Raw genomic sequence first — 22,450 nt, forward strand, 5'->3', positions numbered from 1 at the left:
CTAGGCTTCTTTCTCACAGAAGGTCGGAGAAACCTACCCCAGGAAAGGAAAGGAGCCATTTGCAGCCTCCCTCCTCCTAAAACGAGAAGACAGTTTAGAGGTTTCCTGGGGATGGCTGGCTTTTGCCACATCTGATCGCTAACTATGGTCTAACAGCTAAGCCTCTATATGAAAAGTTGAAGGGAAAGGATGTTGATCTTTTTGGATGGAATTCAGCACATAAAGGGGCCTTTCAAGAATCAAAAAAGCAATTACTTCAGGCCCCTGCCCTGCCCCTCCCAGATTTAGCTAAACCCTTTGACCTTTACATTGATGGGAGACGTGAAATCACCTTTGGGGTATCAGCTCAAAAACTGGGACCCCTTACTCAGTTGGCTGCTTATTTCTCTAAACAATTAGATCAAATCACTAAGGAATGGCCTCCTTGCCTACAGGCAGTAGCAGCGACTACAACCCTAAAGGAAGCTGAAAAGTTAATGTTTGGTCAGCCAATCACTATATGGACTTCACACCAGGTTCAGGCTTTAGTAAGTTTTAAGGGAACAGAATGGCTATCCCCTGGAATCACGCCATTCCCCTGATTCAAGTTCAAGCTATGCTTTTAGATAACCCAGTGGCTACCAAAAAACCTGTCACATACTAAATCCTGCCACACTGCTACCCACAGAAATGGGGTCCCTGGCGCATGATGGTACAGAAACCACAGGCGTGATCTATTCCAGTCACCTTGACAAGGGAAGTGAGCTTCTCCCTAATGCCAAAGAGGAATGGTTCACAGGCAGGAGCAGTTTTAACAGAGAGGGGAAAAGGCTGGCGGGATACACAGCAACCTCCCAGACCCGTCTTAGAAGCAAGAAGCCTACCTCCAGGGATTTCTGCCCAAAGGGCAAAGATGATAGCCTTCACCTGAGCCTTAGAGCTCAGGACAGGGAAGCTTTTAAGTGTTTACACACACTCTCAGTAGGCACATGCCATCCTACATGCACATGGGGCTATTTGGAAGAAAAGAGGTCTGCTTATTGCAGAGAATAAACAGATGAAACATGGTTTAAGCATATTGAAGCTCTTAGAAGCAGTACGGCTTCCAGAAAAGGTGGCAGTGATTCACTGGGGGAGTCACCAAAAGGTGGGTGCAGAGGTAATAAAGGGAAAAACAAGGTAGTTGCAACTGCCAGAAGGGCGGCCCTAGAACCAGTAAAGTAACTTGGCCACTACCCCTCATACCTCCAATTATTCCCCAATCCACACAAGGAAGAATTAGATAAAACCCAAAAATGGTGCTTCCGCAGAGATCTAGGAGGCCATGTGTGGCTAGTTAATGAACATGGGCAATACTTCTTTCCCCAGACTGCAGCTTGTCAAGCCATCAGGGAGGCTCATCAAGAAACTCACTGCAGAAGGGAAGACCTATGTAATTGGTTAGTTGAGGTCATGGTAACTCCTGGCATGAAAAGTATAATCAGTCAGATAGTTGAGACCTGCGCCATCTGCACAGTGAACAGCCCCAGCACCAGACCCCCCCAGAGACCCTAGATTAGGCCCATTCAGACCAGAGGGACGTCTCCTGGGGAAGACTGGCAGACTGATTTCACATGCCGAGAGTACGGGCAACTTCAGTTATCTCTCAGTGCTAGCAGACACGTGTTCTGAGTGGATAGAAGCATTCCCTGCTACAACTGAAATGGCAGCTGAAGTGGCTAAGACATTACGAAAGGAAATACTCCCCAGTTTGGGGCTCCCAGGATCCCTACAGAGCGGTAATGGTCCAGCATTTGTGTCTCTAGTGAAAAGGGAATAATGAGCGCCCTGGGCTAAACCGGACATTGCACTCAGCCTGGAGGCCCCCAGTCATAGGGGAAAGTAGAGAGATCAAATCAGACCTTGAAACAGGCCTTAGCCAAGCAATGTCAGGAGACTCAAGAAAGTTGGATTAAGTTGCTTCCCATTGTCCTGCTCCGCACGCAGTTAGCCCCAAGGGATAAGTTTAGTGCATTTGACTCATGTATGGTAGACCCATTCCCCAATCCCGAGAGGAGGGACACTTTAACCCCCTTGAAATAGAACAACTCAAGTATGCTCTCCAGATAGGAGCAACCACGAAAGCCCTCACGAATACGGCAACCAGGTGCTGCCTGCACCCACCAACCTGGCCCTGCACCCGTTCCAGTCAGGAGACTGGGTGAACCTAAAACCCTGGAAAACTGGCAGCCGGCAAAATCAGCTCACTCCTAAGCACATGGACCCCACTTGCCGATCCCAACCGCCTGTTCTGCCCTGAAGCTGGAGGGGTCAGTCCAGGGGTACCTCACACTCGAGTGAAGAGGGGACCCCAAGTCCCAGCCTCCAGAAAGACAACCTGGGGCAATGGACCCCCCGACTGCTGGTGTGAACCTCTCTCTCTCACCTGAAGCTTCTCTTCCAAAAAACAAAAGTGTGACCAGTGATATTCAGGCCAGGGCGGTGAGCCTCGACAACAGGGCACACTTGTGCCTTCAGGCAAAAGAACTAGATACTTTCATGTTTAGGAAAAATTTGACTTGTGACCATTATTCTCTTGCTAGTATATGCGCCAAGCATCTGAAATTGTCTCGTGTCCTTTGTCTCCGAAAGGTTAACTAATGCTGGTCGCTCAGGGATAGAACAGTTTGGACTGAGGCCAGGAGACAATCACACACATCTAAAGGCGGCTGGGGAGACGGTCTGCTCCTCCACCAGGGGTTACGACGATGCCCAGACTCTGCAGGAAGCAGTTACAGAAGATGAACCTGCGCCCCTCAGCGCCCTCAAGAATGAGGACAAAAGGCAGAAGAGAGATGTGTCACTGACAAAGCCCATTAACAATTCCCAGGAAATAAAGATAGAATCTGGGAAAGAAAGTCTAACCTTTTTTTTCTTCTTTTCCTTGGTGCCTCTTCTAGTTTCCTTCGCTCATGGGGTGCTGTGTGCGGAGGTCTGGCACCCGGCCCTTCAGACCAGCGTTCTTGGTGTGAACTGGCTGTGACACCTCAGCGCGGCGGGCCGGGCGCACAAGCACCGCGCCCAGCACTCCGAACTGCAGCGTGAGCAGGGCAGCTGCGCATGTCCTGTGTTAACTCCTCCCCCTCCGCATGCGGATGAGACCCCTATGACGCATCCCCGCCCACAGCCAGGAAGAGCGAGTGCTCTAGGGCGGGAGCTGACACTTCTCCATTCTCTGATCCAAGAATAAAACTTTCCTTTGCTTCTGAACTGAACTGCCCAAAGAAGAATGCTGGGCTGGGCATCACGAAACAGTCACAGATCTGTAAATATAGGTAGGTCTGGGGACTCCTACCCACCACTGCTCTCCATTTTGAGAGGCTGAATATACAAACAGACAATGGCCAGACCACATATGACAACAGAACTCTGACCCACAACCTCTGCAGCAAGCAGCCCAGCGTGGTCAGGCTTTGACCAGTGACTGCTAACTTACCTAGTTTTTTTTTTTTAATTAATTTATTTTATTTTATTTATTTTAGTTTTGCTATGTGTAGGCTTTTCTCTAGTTGCGGCGAGCAGGGCCTACTCTTCGTTGCGGTGCACGGGCTTCTCATTGAGGTGGCTTCTCTTGTTGTGGAGCACGGGTTCTAGGTGCACGAGCTTCAGTAGTTGTGGCTCGCGGGCTCTAGAGCACAGGCTCAGTAGTTGTGGTGCACGGGCTTAGTTGCTCTGCAGCATGTGGGATCTTCCCAGGCCAGGGCTCGAACCTGTGTCCCCTGCACTGGCAGGCAGATTCTTAGCCACTGCGCCAGCAGGGAAGCCCCCTTCCCTAGTTTTCCTCCCTCCCTGCTTTCATCTCAGGACCAACCAAAGTAAGCCAAACATGTTCCGCCAAAGCTATCACATGAGATGCCTTGCTTCTATTGCAGGCACCTCCCATGCCTACAATCTTCAATCAGAGCACACCTGAAGTCCTCACCTCTTTTCACTATAAAGCTTCTCCATTTCCCTTGCCTGCCTTTGAGTTTCTGCCAAACACAAGTAATGGTGGATGAGTCCCTTCCTCTAGTAAACTCTGAATAAACAACTCTTGTTTGTTCCCGGTAGAGTGGTGTTCATTTATTTCCACAATTCTTATTGGTTAGGCAAAAGATTCATTTTATTAGTAGAAACAAACAAGTGTGTTTAGGTGCCAGGCATTCTGGCCTTATATGCAGCCATTTAGGGAGCTGTCTGGGAACCACAGTTGCCTAGTACCTGGAGATGTTGTGGAAAGTTGCAGCCCCTTCTGAAGATGGGGTCGAGGGATAGGAGAGGGAAGCTCTGGTAGAAGGGGAGACCCCCCTATTCCCTGTCGTCTTGGTATCCATGCTACCTGGGCATAAGTTCCCGGGGTCACTGTTGGACAAATTTGGTTATTGTACCATAGTTGCATTCTTGTTATAACGAAGTAGGCAGGGGGAAAAATAGGGCTTTATAAACATTTCTGAAACCAGAAGACAGAAATTTGTTGCTTCTGCTCCCTCTATACCTTACCTGTAAATACCTCCCAAAGCAAAAAGGAGAGGGCTGCACGGCTCCTTCATGACGCATCACCTGATCCTAGGAATCTGCTTGGGCAAAGAGGCCTCCCTGTTGGCATTCTGGTCAGACTTGACAGGTGTGTTTCAGTCCACTCGGCTGCTACAAAATATCACAGACTGGGTGGCTTATAAACATCGGAAATTTATTTCTCACATTTCTGGAGGCTGGAAGGCTGAGCTCAGGGTGGCAGCATAGCCAGGTGAGGGCCCTCTTCCTGGTTCATAGCTGGCACCTTCTCGCTGTGTCCTCACAAGGTCGAAGTGTTCCCGACCTTTTCGAGCCGGTCCCTAACAAGGGTTCTCCTGACCAGTGTTACTTGAGCCATAGAATAAGACCGAATTTTGTTCAGAAACAAAGGAAAGCTCTATTCTTGGATCAAAGAATGGAGAGGCGCCAGATCGCTTTAGAGCACACACCCAGAGAGGCCGTGGGCAGGGCTGCTTTACAGGGAGCTCAGCAGCGGGGAGGGGGAAAGGATGCGGTTCTGGCGGGGTTGGTGCAGCTGCGCTGCTCAGGCTCCAGCTTGAAGTGCTGGGCGCAGCATCTCTGCACAGGGCCTTCCGAGCTGAGGTGTCAGTGCAGCCATTTCCTACTAGAACTCTGGTCTGAATTGCCAGGTGCAAGGCCTCTGCATGCAGCACCCTAGAGGCAAGTGAAACTAGACTAAGCACAAAAGAAGTGGTTTGACCTTATCATCTAGATTCCATCTTAATTTTCCCAGGGATCCCAGTGGGCTTTGCCTGTGACAGAAGGGGCTGGGGTTCTCTATGAGTTCTCTTTTACAAGAGCACTTGTAAACGAATCGCCCAAACCAATCACATCCCAAAGGCCTCCCCTACTAATAACATCACCTTTGGGGCTTTGGAGTTCACCATATGAAACTGGGGGAGGGCACAAACATTCAGACCACAGCACCATGATTATAAAGGTCACCTTTGAGGGTGGTTATTAAACAAGGCCAACAATTATGGTTGTGCATCTGCGCCAAGCCCAGAATAGGAGTAGGCAAAAGGCAGGCCAAGAAACCCAAATAAGATTCTACTGGGCTCTGAGGTTTAGAAGGCCAAGGAGTGTTTGGGATGCTCACTGCCTCTTTCAGCATCAGTGATTCCTTTGGGGCAGCAGAGGTGGACTGAACCCGAGCCTAAGTCCTCCTCTGGGCCAAAGGAACCCAGATGCCAGTAGGGGGGTTTCTGAGACCTGTGTCAGAACCGGCCTTGCTGGCAGCACAGGAGTCCTTGGGGATTTTCTTTAAGCAATTTCAAAATGTGGTTTCCAATCATTCTCTGAGTTTTTGACTCAGAGGATTTGGAGACTCTGGGCCCTGGGGACTAGATGAATAGCCCTAGTCTCTAAAGACGATTGAATTTCCTTCTCCCAGGACCTCTCGTCCAATGTCTTTCGGGTGGCTTTCTCTTCCTCTTTGGATGATTTCTAAATGTTTTCTATCCCTAAACTTGCTCTGGCTCTTCTATCTTTCAAGAATTTGTATAGGTCCAACCCTGATCTTTACATTAAGTGTTTTTATGTCTCTGACTCACAAAGGCACTGGTAGATGTCCTGGAAAATATGGCCCATAGCCAGAAACTCATTTTCCGAGAGCTCCTGTGTTCTTTGCAGAGCAGGCTGTCTGTAAGCAGCTACACTCTCACTATGGTTACCAGCGGGGAGAGGGAAGGGAGGAGGAACCAGGTATGGGTAAGGGATTAGGAGGTACAAACTATTATGTATAAACTAAATAAGCTACAAGGATATATTTTATAACACAGGGAATAGAGCCAATATTTTATAATAGCTATAAATGGAGTATAACCTTTAAAATTGTGAATCACTATGTTGTACACCTGAAACTTATATAATACTGTACATCAACTATACCTCAAAACAAAACAAAACCTAATGCTGCTCTTTCCTCCACAGACTAAAGACTGGGATCTAAGGGATGGTGGTGGCATTTCTCAAAATTATGTGGAAGGATCCACCCACAAATTTTTTGCTTCTCATCTCTATCACCCTGGCTGTACTGGATGCAGATTTTATTACCCAAGGGAGAAACTCTTCCTCTAGAGGACACCTACTTCTCTTAATGTCTTCATTCCTTCCTCTGCCGTCTCCTACCATTTTTTAGCTAATTCAAGCATTTTTCCCTTTTTCATGCAGTGCTTGCCATCTATGTATGTTTATATCGATATCTATACTCATATGTCTTTATAGAGATAATTCATACTTTGGTTTTTAAAAAACGTCATAATAAGCAATATTTTATAATGTCAAAGGCTAAATTTCTTTGATTTCCATAAAAAGATATTGCTATAATATATGGATCATACCTTTGAAAAAAACAAATCTCTCAAGCCATTCTTTTGGGTTAATGTATTTTTTGTTTGATAGGGCTAAAAATGTATAAAATATTAAGAAGCACTGGATTGCTAATTAGAAATAATGTGTACAAGAATCAGAACCCAATGAAATTAGCTCTATATACATGGACATTTTGTACATGCACACTTCTTTTACTGAAATACATGGTAGAAAAAAAAAAAGGGAAACACAGCTTTCAGAATAAGATTCTACTGTATACAAATGCCAGCATGAAACCAAGCAGGGCATGAGACTGGTGTGGGGAAGGATAAGTGAAGTTGAGATTTGCATTATATTTTAAAATTATTTTTTAATGACAATACAAAATTAAAATAAATAAATTTCAATATGGAAATGGAACTCACACAAGAGATTTATGGAGAAACACCTGATTGTTCTTCTTTTCCTCCTTCCTATTCTGACACTTCTAAAAGGGCTCTGTGGAAACTCTCTGCAGTTCAGATGGAGGAAACCTACTAAAAGTACTGCTATTCAGAGCCTGACTCCTTTTCTTCTTCAGCTTCTGTTTCAGATGTGTATTTAGTTAGCTTTGATTCCATTTCTTGAAAAAAGCTGGCTATCAAATTAAATAGAAGAGCAATCCAGGCAAGACCATGGAGATCCCAAATTAATAATAAGATTGAGTAAGTGATGTCCTGATTGTCTTGCATAGGATTTGAAACTAAAGACAGGAAGCAAATAACATGCAAATAATTAAATGGTGACTTTTCTCCATAACATATTCTTTCGTTCATTAATACCTAGAAACATGCCTCCTTTTAGAATCTGATCCTGAGAACAAATTAGAAATTAAAATAAAGCATATCTAAAATTATCACTGCTTTTAAGGAAAGAATATAATTTAAATTATAAATATTCAGATTCTATTCACTTTTAGAGCACATCTGGAGGTTGAAAAATTCTCTTCCCCTTTGAACATTATCCTTTTTTAATATCCCAGTAAGTATAATATTTTGCAATGAGGTAATATTTTTTATCATTGCTACAGCTAGGAAACCTTTAAAACAAGAGAAGAAAAAGATAAATATATAACACAAAATCACTTAAGATGGGATTCAGATTTTGTTAACAAAGATACAATGTGTTTCATTGTGTCAGGTCTCTGTATTTCTATGTTTAAAATTCTATGAATTCATTACCTTTGTCTTTAGAAATCTTGAGAGAACTCTTTGCAGAAGGAAAAGAAAATCACTCATAATTAAATCATCCTAATACTGTAATACTATAACTTTTACACTACCTTCAGGTCTTGTCATTTGTATTTCATGATTGTAGTCTACTTGTATAAGGAAGTGTAGCTGAAAGTGCATGAAATTTGAAGTCAAAGAGAAGTAACCAGAGACAAATAACACAATAAACATGTTGTGATTTATCACAAGAATACAATTTAACTGTGCTTATTAGAGCATGAAATAACAAGAAATATTTAAAATTATCAGACACGAAATGATTAGATATTTATCTATAATTTAATAAATTAACCAACATTTATGAAGCATAATGATCAGAGAATAAATTGAATAAGTATAACTGGAGGGCTACACTCACTTTGGATTTAAGATGACACTTGGTTAACTATCTCTGATGCAGCTTCTTCCAAACACTGCCTCTCAAAACACATGTGCGCACACACACACACACACACACATACACACACACACCAATAAAAGCAAAATCCTAAGCTGAGATTCTATTGACACAATCTGAGTGTGTATTTTACTAACTAAAAAGCAAAGTACGGACCTTCTATTTTAGTATGTAAAAAAACACAAGAGATGGTCATACCCACACTAACACAGAGAAAAAACTGGATACACTACAAAATCACAGTTTTATCACAAAACAAAGTCAGAGAGCTGAGGACATGAAAAAGAATCCTAAATGAACTAAATTTTAGAAAGTGACAAGTCCTTCCTAGGAGAGACGATGTTCATGGCTGCTTGCTTACCTAGAGAATGATACCCACTGTGGGTACCCCAACTGCAAGCGAGGTTGTCCACTGAAGTCTGGAGGCGGGGCAGGGCAACTGAATGAATCTGCCTACTGCACACTGGGTCTTCACTGCGTGAAGGCAGCAGCTGGCAAAGGGGAGAAGCTGGGGGCTGGAGAGCAAAGAGAATACCCAGGAACCCAAATAACTATAACCAGGCTGTAAACTAGAGATCTCCCGTGATTGTTTAGATCCTCACTGGTACTCAGCTCCCAAGCCTGGCTGAAGGGTAGTATATCTGACCTCAAAATAGTCCAAGCCCGTGATGGACCGAATCTAACTAAAGCTGCAACAAAGTCGAGACCCAGATCATCTAAAGAGTCAATAGCTTCACCCCACTCCTGACACTACCAGCCCATACTAGTAGCCTAGAAAACTCAAACTATTTCATATCCAGTTGTTTCAATAATAGCTCAAATAAGCAGAGTTTTAGCCATTTAGAGCCTGCCTGCTTTGCACATCCTATGAAATTGCGTCTAACATCTGGGAGCCATAGATAAGATAAACACTATAGCTGTAAAAGACTCCAAGCCACTGCTGCTGTTTGGAGCTCTCTGACCCAGAGACTCCCTGTCAGGTTGCTGAGCGATACTACCTAGACCCATAAGCCCCTCTGATTGTCCTCTGCCTCCCGAAGTTCCCTAACCCTCCTCTCCTTCTGGTAGTTTCCCCCATGCTATAACCTCTGGATGGCCTCATGCTATGAGGGATTTACCCCACGTGCAAACCTGTCAAAGTGTAACCCAAATAAAGCTCATGCATGCTACTGCAACCTCATGGTCGTATCCTTTTCCTTGATCAGCTCTGAGATCTCCTGAACTCAGTACGGGAATTGACTGTAAAGGATCATAAGGGTACTTTTGAGGTGGTGCCATGTAATAAAGTCTGATTTTATTTTTGGTATTTGACTGCTGACAGTTTCCAAGCCTCATCCCTCCTTCTTTCCCTCATCTGGGCAAACAAGCTCACATACTCCCTCAGTGACTGTGGGAAATTCAACCATGCAAGCCCTGGTCCAAACATGGGAGCTCTGATGCCTTTCCCACACTCTAATCACATAAAAGGCAAAGCCAGTCACTGCTCTTGCTCTCTCAAGAAATTTTCAGACCTGCTTGAAAGTCACCCTGCTCTGCTCAGAAAGCCTCATTATGTGAGTAATAAATCTCTTTTTACCACTACTACACAAAACTCTACATACCATACTACACCACTACTACACACATACATTCTTGGGGTGTGTGTGTGTGTGTGTGTGTGTGTGTATGTGACCATCTCAACATCCAGACCAATTTTGGTTGCATGGTCTATCCTGCCTCTGTAGAACGATCACAACATGGACATATTCTGTTTTCTCAGTGCTTGCCCTGAGGCATGTTAATCAAATCTCATCAAACTAAATACTATGATCTGTATACTTCACTCTAAGTAAATCTGTTTCAAAAGAGAGCATATTTTAAAAATCCCGTTTATGGTATTGGCAGTCAAGGATATTTGGACAAGTTATCCTTGCAGAAAACAAATAAGTAGATGTGATTACATGTTTGAAAATTATGTTAAAGTCATCAGAAAACATAAATGTTTGGGAAAATACTAGACCACATTATAAGCACAAGAGTACCTAAGCCACTTTTTCCTTAAAGGCATTTTCCTATTCTAAAACACTAGGGCTTTGGCTTTGGTAGCCTCCTGTGGTGTGGTGAAAGCAACATAAATCAGTCTCCAATATGAAACGCCCCTCACATTAAGCTGGGATCCCAACGGGCTATAACTCTGGGGAATATTTGAATCAGAAATAGTCTCACCAGGCATGCAAAGAAATTTTAGAAAGCATGGCTAGGTGTAAATAAACAGGAGAAAAATCATAATATGATCTTAGTAGTTTCTGTTATCATGTTATCTGAATTCTATGCCTTTTAAAAAATGTTCACCTACTTGACATCATTAGTATATATTATTTTGTATCCTGTAATGTAGCCTTATGTTAACAGGCTTCCCCTAAGTCATTAAAAGCTCTTCATAAATTGACATGCCATGCTTTCTAAAATTTCTTCAGTGAGCACTGGAAATGTTTATTTCTTTAAAAATATTTTCATTTTAAATTATCATTCTTTTTACTAATAAGAGAAGATAATTTTTAAAGAGATGAGTAGTGAGCTTCATAATGTAAGATGAAATTTTCTGTTGTCAAATTAGAAGCAGATTTCTATGAGAAGGCCAAGGAAGTACTATCTCTACTCTGGGAATCCAGAAAAATGTAACAGAGACTCTTCTGAGTGATATTTAAAAATAGTTCTTAGATTTTTAGGTATGTATCCTCAAAATATGCTTATTTATATAAAATTATCAATCTATATATTAAATATTAATTATTTAATTATTAGTCCTATTTAGACTAAAAATAAATATAATAGGGACACTTTCATTTCTGGGTAGGATGCAGTGGTTTGTGATGGAACAATGTTCCAGCTGAGAACAACCAGAAAAGTCAGATTAATTAAAAGCAAAATAAAACACAATCATGTTTAAAGGCACTAGAGAGCTACTAAAGCAATCAAGACTAGAAGGCTAATATTCCAGGTAGGAGAGATAGGCAGAAAGTCTGAAACTGCTTTTCCCCTTGGGTTTTTTTTTTTTTTTTCCAGAGTCTGGGCATAGGCAAAAGTCTGTTGATCTGGGATAAGCAGAAGAGCATTTTAAGGAACAGAGAAAGTGGCAGAGCTTCTGGTAGTCCTTCCAGGTTGTATTGACACATTGGAGATCTGAAGGATTTCAAACCTATAGCTTGTTTTCCCCTCCAATGCATTGCCAAATTCTGAAGCCACATGAGGTTGAAGGCTAAAAAGGGTAAGCTAAAAACCTTTTAAAAAGCAGAGCAGAGTTTCCAGTAGATTCAAGTGCAAGAAAACAAAGAATTGACTTCAAGAACAAACTAGGAGTGGTTTTGTGAACATACCAGGCTTTCATCATTTGAAGTTTGTAAAGAACTATGATTTAGGAACAGGAAGAATCAAAGGGAAACTAAGTCTTTACCAAATCTGCAATCTAGTCTCAAATCATATAATTCCCTGACCGGATTAGGTGTTCAGTTGCCCTCTGTACTTCTGTATCTCTATTTGCCTAGCAGAGGAAAGAGTAAAACCTCTCTGGATGAAGATAACATTACTTGAAGCATCTATAATTTTTAAAATATACAACATCCAGCATGCAACCCAAAATTATCAGGCATGTCAAGAGACAGAACTATATGACCAAAAACCAAAGGAAGAAAAAAGACTATAAAATAGACCCACAGGTGTTCCAGATATGGAAATAAGTAAATAAGAACTTTCAAATAACTATGAATATTATGTTTTTAAAAATATAACATGGAAAAAGAGATGAAAAGATGAAGGCTTTCACCAGAGAACTGGAATTTACAAAAGAAAGCCGGGGGGGGGATTAAATGGACATTTTATAATTTAAAAAATATGATATTAACATTAAAAACTCATTAAATGAATCTGAAATCACATTACATACAGCAGAAGTTACAATTAGTAAACTAGAAGACAGGTTAATAGAAAATCTCCTAAGTGAAGTCAGAGAAACAAAATGGAAAATACAGAAAGTCATTAGAACATGCGAAACCCAGTGAGGAAGTCTTACATTAGAAGTAGGAGAGAGAAAACAAGGAATAATTTGTATTTGAATAGATAGTAGCTGAGAATTTTTCAAACACATGAAAGATTTCAATTCCTCACTTCAATAATTTCTGTGGTCTCCAAGCAGAATCAATACAAAGCAAACCACACTGAAGTAGGTAATAGTTAAATTGCTGAAAACCAAAGACAAAGATAAAAGTTTAAAAGCAGGTAGAGTGGGGATTGGGGGGAATGCAAGGGGTCGGCTCCTTACCTCAAAGGATCAACAATTAAACTAACAGCTGACTTGTCATCAGAAATGAAGGAAGCCAGAGACAATGGAATAGCATCTTTAAAATACTGTAAGAAAATAACTTCCAATTTAGAATTCTATACCCCCAATAATTTAGGAATTATTTTAACTTGATTCACAGGTGTTTATGAAAAAAACCCTAATGTCTATGATTCTATCCCTCTCCTTTCTCCATCTTTATTTTAGGGAGGAATTTGAAATACATTCGGAAAAGTTATATATAAGGTATGGGATATAGGGTTCATCACTTAAGTCTAGTGTTTTGATTGCATATGCCTTTTGCTTACCATGCGTGATCAAGCAGAGATATTTAGTTTAAGTGGAATTACTCTGTATCTTATTCCCATAGTCAGTGATCACTGTGGGGTGAGGAGAGAGGGAGGTGATGGTGTTGGGTTTATTTATACAGTGAGTTTTTATTTAAAAGGTCTTGAACTTTATCTTATCTCTCAAAGAAATCTGTTAACATTTCCATTTGATTCTTTATTTCTTTATTTTATTTATTTTATTTTTTTGCAGTACGCGGGCCTCTCCCGTTGAGGAGCACAGGCTCCGGACACACAGGCTCAGCGGCCATGGCTCACAGGCCCAGCCACTCCGCGGCATGTGGGATCTTCCCAGACCGGGGCACAAACCCGTGTCCCCTGCATTGGCAGGTGGACTCTCAACCACTGCGCCACTAGGGAAGCCCTGATTCTTTATTTTATATCCTGTTTCAATCTGTTGCTCTGATAGTGAATCTTATTTCAGGATTATTAAGACTCACCTACTGTACAGTCTCCAAAACCAACAGCACTTATGGTGTTGAATGAATAATAAATTCCTTCAATATAACTCCAATTCTCTAATGACATGAAAACAAATGGTGGTAATACCAGAAAAAAAAGTGATCCAATTACGACGAAAAATAAGTTCTTCCAGAGGTAAACATTTTTCTAAAATATATTAGAAAAAGAGATATAATATTAGCAGTTATATCATAAACGAGCAACATTAAAAAATACTATTTGTTTGCTCCACTAGTTCAGTGTTCTTATCTACTTCTTCATTGCTCAAAGGCTTGAAGCCCTATAAAGGGATCCTTCTTATGAATAATCCTGCCCCTCGGAGTATGTCCAGGCTCTACAGCTCTACCTCCTGTTGTCCTTTGTCCTGCCATCTTCGGTTTTCTCTCCTGTTCATTCTTTCCTATTATCTGCATCTAGACCTTGATTTAAGATTAATTTCCATGTGACACTTTACCCCCAATGCCTTCTAAGATTACCCTTGCCAAGATATCAGGCTACAATTCCTCATTGTTTTGGGCTTTGCCCACATATCCCAGACTTAGCTTGGACTCCCAATCTGGACACAGCCCCAAGCCTTCTGGCCTGCTTGCATAATAAGGTAAGTTAGATAACTGCTACTGGAAGATCAGAGCACTACTTGGCCTCGAAAAAATACCATTTACTGTATAGAGAGCCCCACAGAACAAAATCAAGACAGATTTATATAGTTTCAAACAAAATTAAGACATTCATCTTATAATTTAATTTCTTATTTATCAATTTCTTTTTATCATATAATTCAAGTCTCTACTCATTTATTATAAAGTCATCATTTATCATTTATCCAGCATCATTTGCTCTTACTACTGGCCAGCACTATATGAGATAGAAGGCAAAGGGAAAAGACATATTTTATGCCTTCATCAAGCTTTGATAAGTAAATAAACATTTAGAAAATTTATTATTTATATATGTATTATTTACTTATATTTACATATAATTTACTTCACAACACCAGGGACTGTGAATTCTAAGTACCACAATATCAGAGCTGAATTTTTAAAAATGCTATTGCATAAGGACATTTATATTTTGATGGTAATTTGTTGTAGTGGTCACATTAGAGCCTGGAGTGTACTGTATTTTCTTTTGTGGCAGTAGAATATTCTAATCTAACCTTGTACATTATCCTGAATACTGAAAAGGGGGACACATGAGGAACCTGACTTTGGAATCACTCGATATTGGAGGGGCCCTGACTTGGAATCCCCCAAAAAACCCTCCTGGATGAGACTGAGAAAAATTAAAAGAAAAAGGCAGTGATAGACATTTGGTATACTTTTTGTGAATTTTATTTTCTGTGGAATCAAGGCAGAATTGTGTTAAAGCATTCATTTCTCTGTGAGCATAATAAGAATATTCTGATTTTATTTAAAAAATCACATTCAGACAGAAGTTGAGCATTTAAAATGGTTGGGAATGTCTGGGCTCTCTATTCTATTTTATTGATCTATGTGTCTGTTTTTGTGCCAGTACCATACTGTTTTGATGACTGTAGCTTTGTACTATAGTCTGAAGTCTGGGAGTGTGATTCCTCCAACTCTGTTCTTCTTTCTCAAAATTGTTTGGGCTATTTGGGGTCTTTTGTGTTTCCATACAAGTTTAAAAATTATTCATTCTAGTTCTGTGAAAAATGCCATTGGTATTTTGATAGAGATTGCACTGAATCTGTAGATTTCCTTGGGTAGTATGGCCATTTTAATAAGACTAATTCTGCCAATCCAAGAACATGGTAAATCTTTCCATCTGTTTGTGTTGTCTTCAATTTCTTTCATCAGTGTCTTATAGTTTTCCGAGTACAGGTCTTTTACTTTCCTAGATAGGTTTATTCCTAGGTATTTTATTCTTTTTGATGCAATGGTAAATGAGATTGTATCCTTAATTTCTATTTCTGATTTGTTGATAGTGTATAGAAATGCAACAGATTTCTGTATATTAATTTTGTATCCTGCAACTTTCCTGAATTCACTGATGAGGTCTAGTAGCTTTGTGGTGGCATCTTTAGAATTTTCTATGTATAGTATCGTGTCATCTGCAAGCAGTGACAGTTTTACTGCTTCCTTTCCAATTTGGGTTCTTTTTATTTCTTTTTGTTTTCTCATTGCTGTGGCTAGAGCTTCCAGTACTACGTTGAATAAGAGTAGCAAGAGTGGGGCATCTTTGTCTTGTTCCTGATCTTAGAGGAAATGCTTTCAGCATTTCACCGTTGAGTATGATGTTAGCTGTGGGTTTGTCATAGAGGCTTTATAATGCTGAACTATGTTGCCTTTATGCCTAATTTCTGGAGAGTATTTTTTATCATTAATGGGTGTTGAATTTTTTCAAAAGCTTTTCCTGTATCTACTAAGATGATCATATGGTTTTATTCTTTAACTTCTTAATGCGGTCTATCACATTGAATGATTTGCAGATATCAAAAAATTTTTGCATCCCTGGGATAAATCCCACTTGATCATGGTATAAGATCGTTTTAATATATTGTTTGATTTGGTTTGCTAATATTTTATTAAGGATTTTTGCATCTATATTCATCACTGATATTGGCCTGTAATTTTCTTTTTTTGTGGTATCTTTGTCTGGTTTTGGCATCAGGGTGATGCAGGGTGAAAAGAGAACACAGAAATAGACCCCCACACACTTATGGCCAATTAATCTATGACAAAGGAGACAAGAATATACAATGAAGAAAAGACAGTCTCTACAATAAGTGGTGCTGGGAAAACTGGACAGCTACAGGTAAAAGAATGAAATCAGATCATTCTCTAACAGCATTTACAAAAATAAATTCAAAATGGATTACAGAGGAAAGCTCCTAGAGGAAAACATAAGTGGAACACTCTTTGACATAAATCATAACTATATTTTTTGGATCTGTTTCCTAAAGCAAAGGAAATAAAAACAAAAATAAATGGGACCTAATTAAACTCAAAAACTTTTGTACAGCAAAGGAAACCATCAACAAAATGAAAAGACAACCTATGGATGAGAGAAAATATTTGCAAATGATATGATTGATAAGGGATTAATATCCAAAATATATAAACAGCTCATACAACTCAACATCAAAAAAACAAACAACCTATGAAAAAATGGGAAGAAGACCTGAATAGATATATTTCCAAAGAGGACATGCAGATGGTCAACAGGCACATGAAAAGATGCTCAACATCGCTAATCATCAGAAAAATGCAAATCAAAACCACAATGAGATATCACCTCACACCTGTCAGAATGGCTATTATCAAAAAGACCACAAATAACAAATGTTGGTGAAGATATGGAGAAAAGGGAACTCACATACACTGTTGGTGGGAATGTAAATCGGTGCAACCACTGTGGAAAACAGTATGGAGGTTTCTCAAAATAAATAAAAATAGAACTACCGTATGACCCAGCAATTCCACTCCTAGGTATATATCCCCCCAAAACCAAAAACACTAATTCAAAAACAGTAATTTTATCACATCATCAGAACATAAGAAAGAAGTTAATGAGAGGGGCTTCAATTTCTGGAAAGTCTAAAATACACAGAATTCTTCTGATGAAAGAACCTCGGCCAAAAACTTCACAGTCTACACAGCAATAGTAATGATCTGCTCAAGATAGTGATGTCTTTATTCCCTAAACAACCCCCTCCCCCAAGAAACTTCAAATACAGAGTCAGAAGGAAAGGAAGATGGGAGTAGAAAGTAGCACAATGAGCAGAATAATTAAAAGATTTTTTTCTATGCTTCTTGATTCTTTATAGAATTCTGGAATGAATCTGGTACTAATATATCAAAACCAGACATGAATAGCACAGGGTTAAGGAAGGAAGGAAGGAAGAAAGGAAAGAAGGAGGGAGGGCGGGACGGAGGGAATTACAGAATGCCTATAAATATAGAATCCCCAATTATAAATAAAATATTAATCAAATCTAGCAGAGTTATAAAAGAATACATTATGACTAAAGGAATGCATTGTTAGTAAGAAATCACACACAAAAATAATAAAGATGAAAACTCATATTGATCACTTCAATAAGTACAAAAATAGGGCTTCCCTGGTGGCACAGTGGTTGAGAGTCCGCCTGCCGATGCAGGGGACACGGGTTCGTGCCCTGGTCTGGGAAGATCCCACATGCTGCGGAGTGGCTGGGCCCGTGAGCCATGGCCGCTGAGCCTGCGCGTCGCGAGCCTGTGCTCCGCAACGGGAGAGGCCACAACAGTGAGAGGCCCGTGTACCGCCAAAAAACAAAAACAAAAACAAATAAGTACAAAAATAGATAAAATGAAATAATTTTAGGGAAATATTTTGTAAGTTAGAAATAGGAAAAAAATGTTTTAATTTGATATAGAGTAACCATAATAAACCCCAGCAGCTTCAAGCTTAATAGTGAAACATTAGAGGCATTCTAATTAAAGTCAAGAGCAACATAGGAATGTCACTATGAGAGTCACAGAAAAATCTTACAGCAGAATTAAAATCCTAAAGGCTTCAAATATTGAGTAATTGGACACAGAATATAAAATATGTTTAAAATGTTCATGAACCACACACATTTTAAAAGGATAAAGAGATCTTTTAAAGGATAAGGAAAGGATAAGAGATAGAAAGGATAAAGGATAAGAGAAAGAAAAAATAAAACCTTCGAAATTAAAAGTTCAAAACTCAGAAAAAATGGGGCCAAAGAGAAAATAAGTAAATGAAAGCTATGTCTTAATGTATTACTCAAAATACGCCAAAAAGGGTACAATAGTGGAGAATATAAAAAAGAAGTGTTAAGAGATACAGAAGATAGAAATAATAGGTCAACCATATTGGTCATTTTTAAGGAATTAATAACCCAGAATTTCCTAGAACTGATATGAGAAACAAATACAAAGATTCAGGAAGAAAACCCCAAGCAAAATAAAAACAAAAGTCACATCTATACTGTTGAATTAAATAGTAAAACAACAGAGATGAAGAGAAGATCATAGAATCAGAGAAAGCCTCAGATGCCAGAGAGAAAAGATAAATTATTTACAGAGGAGAGGCAATTAGATTGACAGAAAAGTTCTTAGAAGCAGCTGAAGGAAGCCACAAAACAGTGGAATAATGTCTCCCATGTTCTAAAAGAAAACAATTCTCAACCTAGCATTGCATACTCTGCTAACATATCTTTCAAGAAAGAAGATGAACATATTTTTAGATTAAAACAAAACAAAACCAAAAAGGGAGAGTGTTTTCAGAAGCAGACTGTCATGAGATAAATTTATTACAGATATGTTTTGCAAGAAGGAAAATTATCTCTGAGAGAAACTCTGAGATGAAGAAAGAAAGAATAAAGAAGTCAATAAAATGTGGATAGATAAAAAGCTAAACACATAATAATATATATGGGAGTTTTAAAAATGAGATTGAACAGAAACACTCTTGGATGACATGTTAAATGAGGACAGGGGTGATGGTAATTAAAAGTAAAATATTTCAAGAGACAGACTGCTGCTTCCAGTCATGATGGAGTAACACAGTCCAAAATTATCCTCCCACAGTAAACAACTAGAAAACTGGACAAAATATGAGAAACAACTGTTTCTAGACAGCAGACAAGAGAAAATGCAGAACTGTAATTACTGAGAGAAGGAAAGCAAATGAGGTAAGTACTACCATTGCCCAGACTGGCAATTTCTGGCAATTTCTAGACTGTTGCATAGGAAGAGGGACCCCCAAAGAGAGCATGGTGATTTTGCTGAGCTGAGGAAACAGATTGGATTTCAGTAAAGCTGAGGCGGCTACAATTTGTGGGCAGAGTTCCACAGAGGACAAAGCTACCCAGAGAAAGAACTATAGAAATCTACATAGAGGTATCTTTGAATCTTTGGCTCAATGACATTCTGCACATGAAAAGAATAAAACTTTATGAGACTGGTCAAAAACAATTTCCTGAGCATGGCAGACAGTCTCTCAAAGTGGCCCCTATGGTCTGGAGTTCATGCCCTTGTGTGACTCCCTCTCTCTCTGAGTGTGACTTATCTCTAGCAACATATGTGGCTATGAATATATCAAAGGTGATAGGATGTACATGACTCCATGTATGTGATTAGGTTAAATAAGACTGTAGTGGTGACCTTGCTAGAGTCGCTTTCTCCGTTGCTGGCTTTGAAGAAGGAGGCTACCATGTTATGATATGCCTATGGGAAGGGCCATGTGGCAGGAACCTGAATGTAGTCTCTGGGCAACAGCCAGTGTGAAACTGGGGTCCTTGGTCTGACAGCCTTAAGGAACCAAATGCTGCTAAAAGCCACGAGTTTGCAGGCAGATTTTCCCTCAGTTGAGCCTCAGGTGAGACCACAGCCCTGTTTGACACCTTGATTGCAGTCTTGCAGAAGACCCACCTAAGCTGTGCTCAGACTCCTAACCTACAGAAACTGAGATAATAAATGTTTTAAGCGACTAAGTTTGTGGAATGTTGTTATGTAGCAACAGCTAACTAATATATTGGGAGAAAAATAATAACTATGGCCTGTAAGATGAACAATTCCCACAGCTCACACCAGTTTAAAAACCATTTGAGTTTCTGGCTAGAGTGCAGAAGCCCTATTATATGTTCATGACATTCAGTGGAGAATGACCATAACTGAGAAGTGCAGCAAAATTAACCCTAGAAAAAAAGGCTACTTTAAGCCTGGAAGGAGTTTAAAACAAATCTTGAAATGGTTAAAGTAACGTTTAAGTAACTTACTTAATTGCCTGTCAGAGAAGTCCAAGCATCCCCAAATAATTCATAATGTCCATTATCCAATTTAAAAAAATTAACAGACATACAAAGAATCAAGAAAATGTAACCCATTACCAGGAGACAAATCAGTTAAAAGAAACAAACTCATAAATAACAATTCCATTAAAATGATGGAGTTAGCAGAAAATGATCTTAAAAGGGCTATTATAAATATGCTCAAAGAGGTAAGGAGGCATTAACATAATGAGGAGAGAAATGGAATATGTAAGATACAAGCAAGTGGAAATTCTAGAAATGAAAAATATAATATCCAGAAAGGAATAGACAAGATTATCAACAGAAGAAAAGAATAAATTAAAGATACAGTAGTAGATTATATCCAAACTGAAGCACACAGAGGAAAAACATTGAAAAAAAAATCAGATATCAAGTATGTGTGTTGGGAGAAAGAAGCCAAAGGAGGGGCAGAATAATGACTGAAAATTTTCAAATTTGATGAAATGAGACACACAGAGTAACAAGGAGCTCAGTGAATCATAAGCAGGAAAAACACATATACACATGAAACATATACACCATAATCACATTACTAAAAACTAGTGATCTAAAGTGTAACCAGAGGGAAAAAAAGACATAGTATGTAAAGAGCAACAAATCTAAGAATAATACCAGGCTTCCTATCATAAGCAATGCAAACCAGAAGCCTGTGGAACAATGTTTTTAAAGTATCAGACTAGAATTATATATCCAATGAGAATGTCCTTTTTAAAAAAGGCAAAACAAACTTTTTCAGACAAAATCTGAGAGGATTCATCATCAGATTTGTGTGGTTCTTCATATGCTGAGTCCTTTTGGACCGTATCCTCTACATTTTGAATACTAACTCATCTACAAGACGCTGAGTCTTATTTAAATCCCATGGATAATGTTATTTTCAGTTTAGCAGGCAATCTGTCTGTTTGCATTCAGACTGCAAGTTCCAGCTCACATTCTGTGGGATGGGGTTCTGGTGTCGGTTCAGCTCTCACAGCCTCTGCAGTAGCATCTGGACCTGTTCCTCATGTCCATCACTCAGAGGTCAGTCTGGGACCTAGATTCAGGTCTGCCCACTAGTTCAGTTCTCAAAGTCTTTGTTGTGAAAATTAGGATCAGATCCATGCATCTGCAAGTCAGCGGTGAACCCAGGAGATTTTAAGCAATTTTATAGGGTGACTTCCCAAACAGCTCCCTCTCTGTGATCTCCTCATTACTTTCTTCTTCCTGGGGGCTCCCCTTTTTAGTCTTTTAGCCAGAAAACAACCACTACTTCCGTGATTGTGCCATATCTAGGGCTAAGTGGTAGGAGGAGAGAAAGAAGGAAAAAAAGTATAAGGGTTTGGCCCTAGCTTTGAAACTACTGCTTCAGGGAACAGAGGATGAGTTCCTTCTCCCTTAGAATTGTGTGGGTTCCTATTGCTTCCACTGTTGATGCTGACACTGCTGCCACAACCACAGGATTGCTTGGGAACTGAGGTGCAAGACAACGAAGAAAAGGAATAAAAGGAAGGATTTCCACACTCTCTCTGAGCATTATAAGTTCCCTTTCCTACTCCTAGAGCCAGAACTAGAGGATGTCTCCCAGGGCTCTCTAACTGTGTTATGTCTGAGTTTCCAGCTACATTAAGATCAGGCTGGGGGGGCTTCCCTGGTGGCGCAGTGGTTAAGAATCCACCTGCCAAAGCAGGGGACACAGGTTCGAGCCGTGGTCCAGGAATATCCCACATGCTGCGGAGCAACTAAGGCCACACACCACAACTACTGAGCCTGTGCTCTAGAGTAGCGAGCCACAACTACTGAAGCCCGTGCGCCTAGAGCCCGTGCTCCGCAACAAGAGAAGCCACTGCAATGAGAAGTCCACGTACCGCAACGAAGAGTAGCCCCTGCTCGCCACTACTAGAGAAAGCCTGCACGCAGCAACGAAGACCCAATGCAGCCAAAAATAAATAAATAAGTAAAATTAAAAAAAAAAAATCAGGCTGGGAGATACCAGAGGAGTACAAGAGTGCGTAACTCACCACCACTTCAATACTT

General features: G+C 40.2%; 1 protein-coding gene across 2 annotated transcripts in view; it reads right to left on the bottom strand.

The window, feature by feature from the left end:
• Nucleotides 1-3,035, bottom strand: part of DAAM1 (dishevelled associated activator of morphogenesis 1) — a 303,703-nt gene extending 300,668 nt beyond the window's left edge. Inside the window, exon 1 of one of the 2 annotated variants that reach the window (XM_079909187.1) lies at nt 2,884-3,035. The gene's annotated coding sequence lies outside the window, so the exon portion shown is untranslated. The remainder of the gene's footprint in view (nt 1-2,883) is intronic. The other variant, XM_079909188.1, reaches the window with a different exon arrangement.
• Nucleotides 3,036-22,450: the final 19,415 nt, after the last annotated feature.

The sequence above is a fragment of the Stenella coeruleoalba genome (genome assembly GCF_951394435.1).
Source record: "Stenella coeruleoalba genome assembly, chromosome: 2".
In the NCBI taxonomy this organism is placed as follows: Eukaryota; Metazoa; Chordata; class Mammalia; order Artiodactyla; family Delphinidae; genus Stenella; species Stenella coeruleoalba.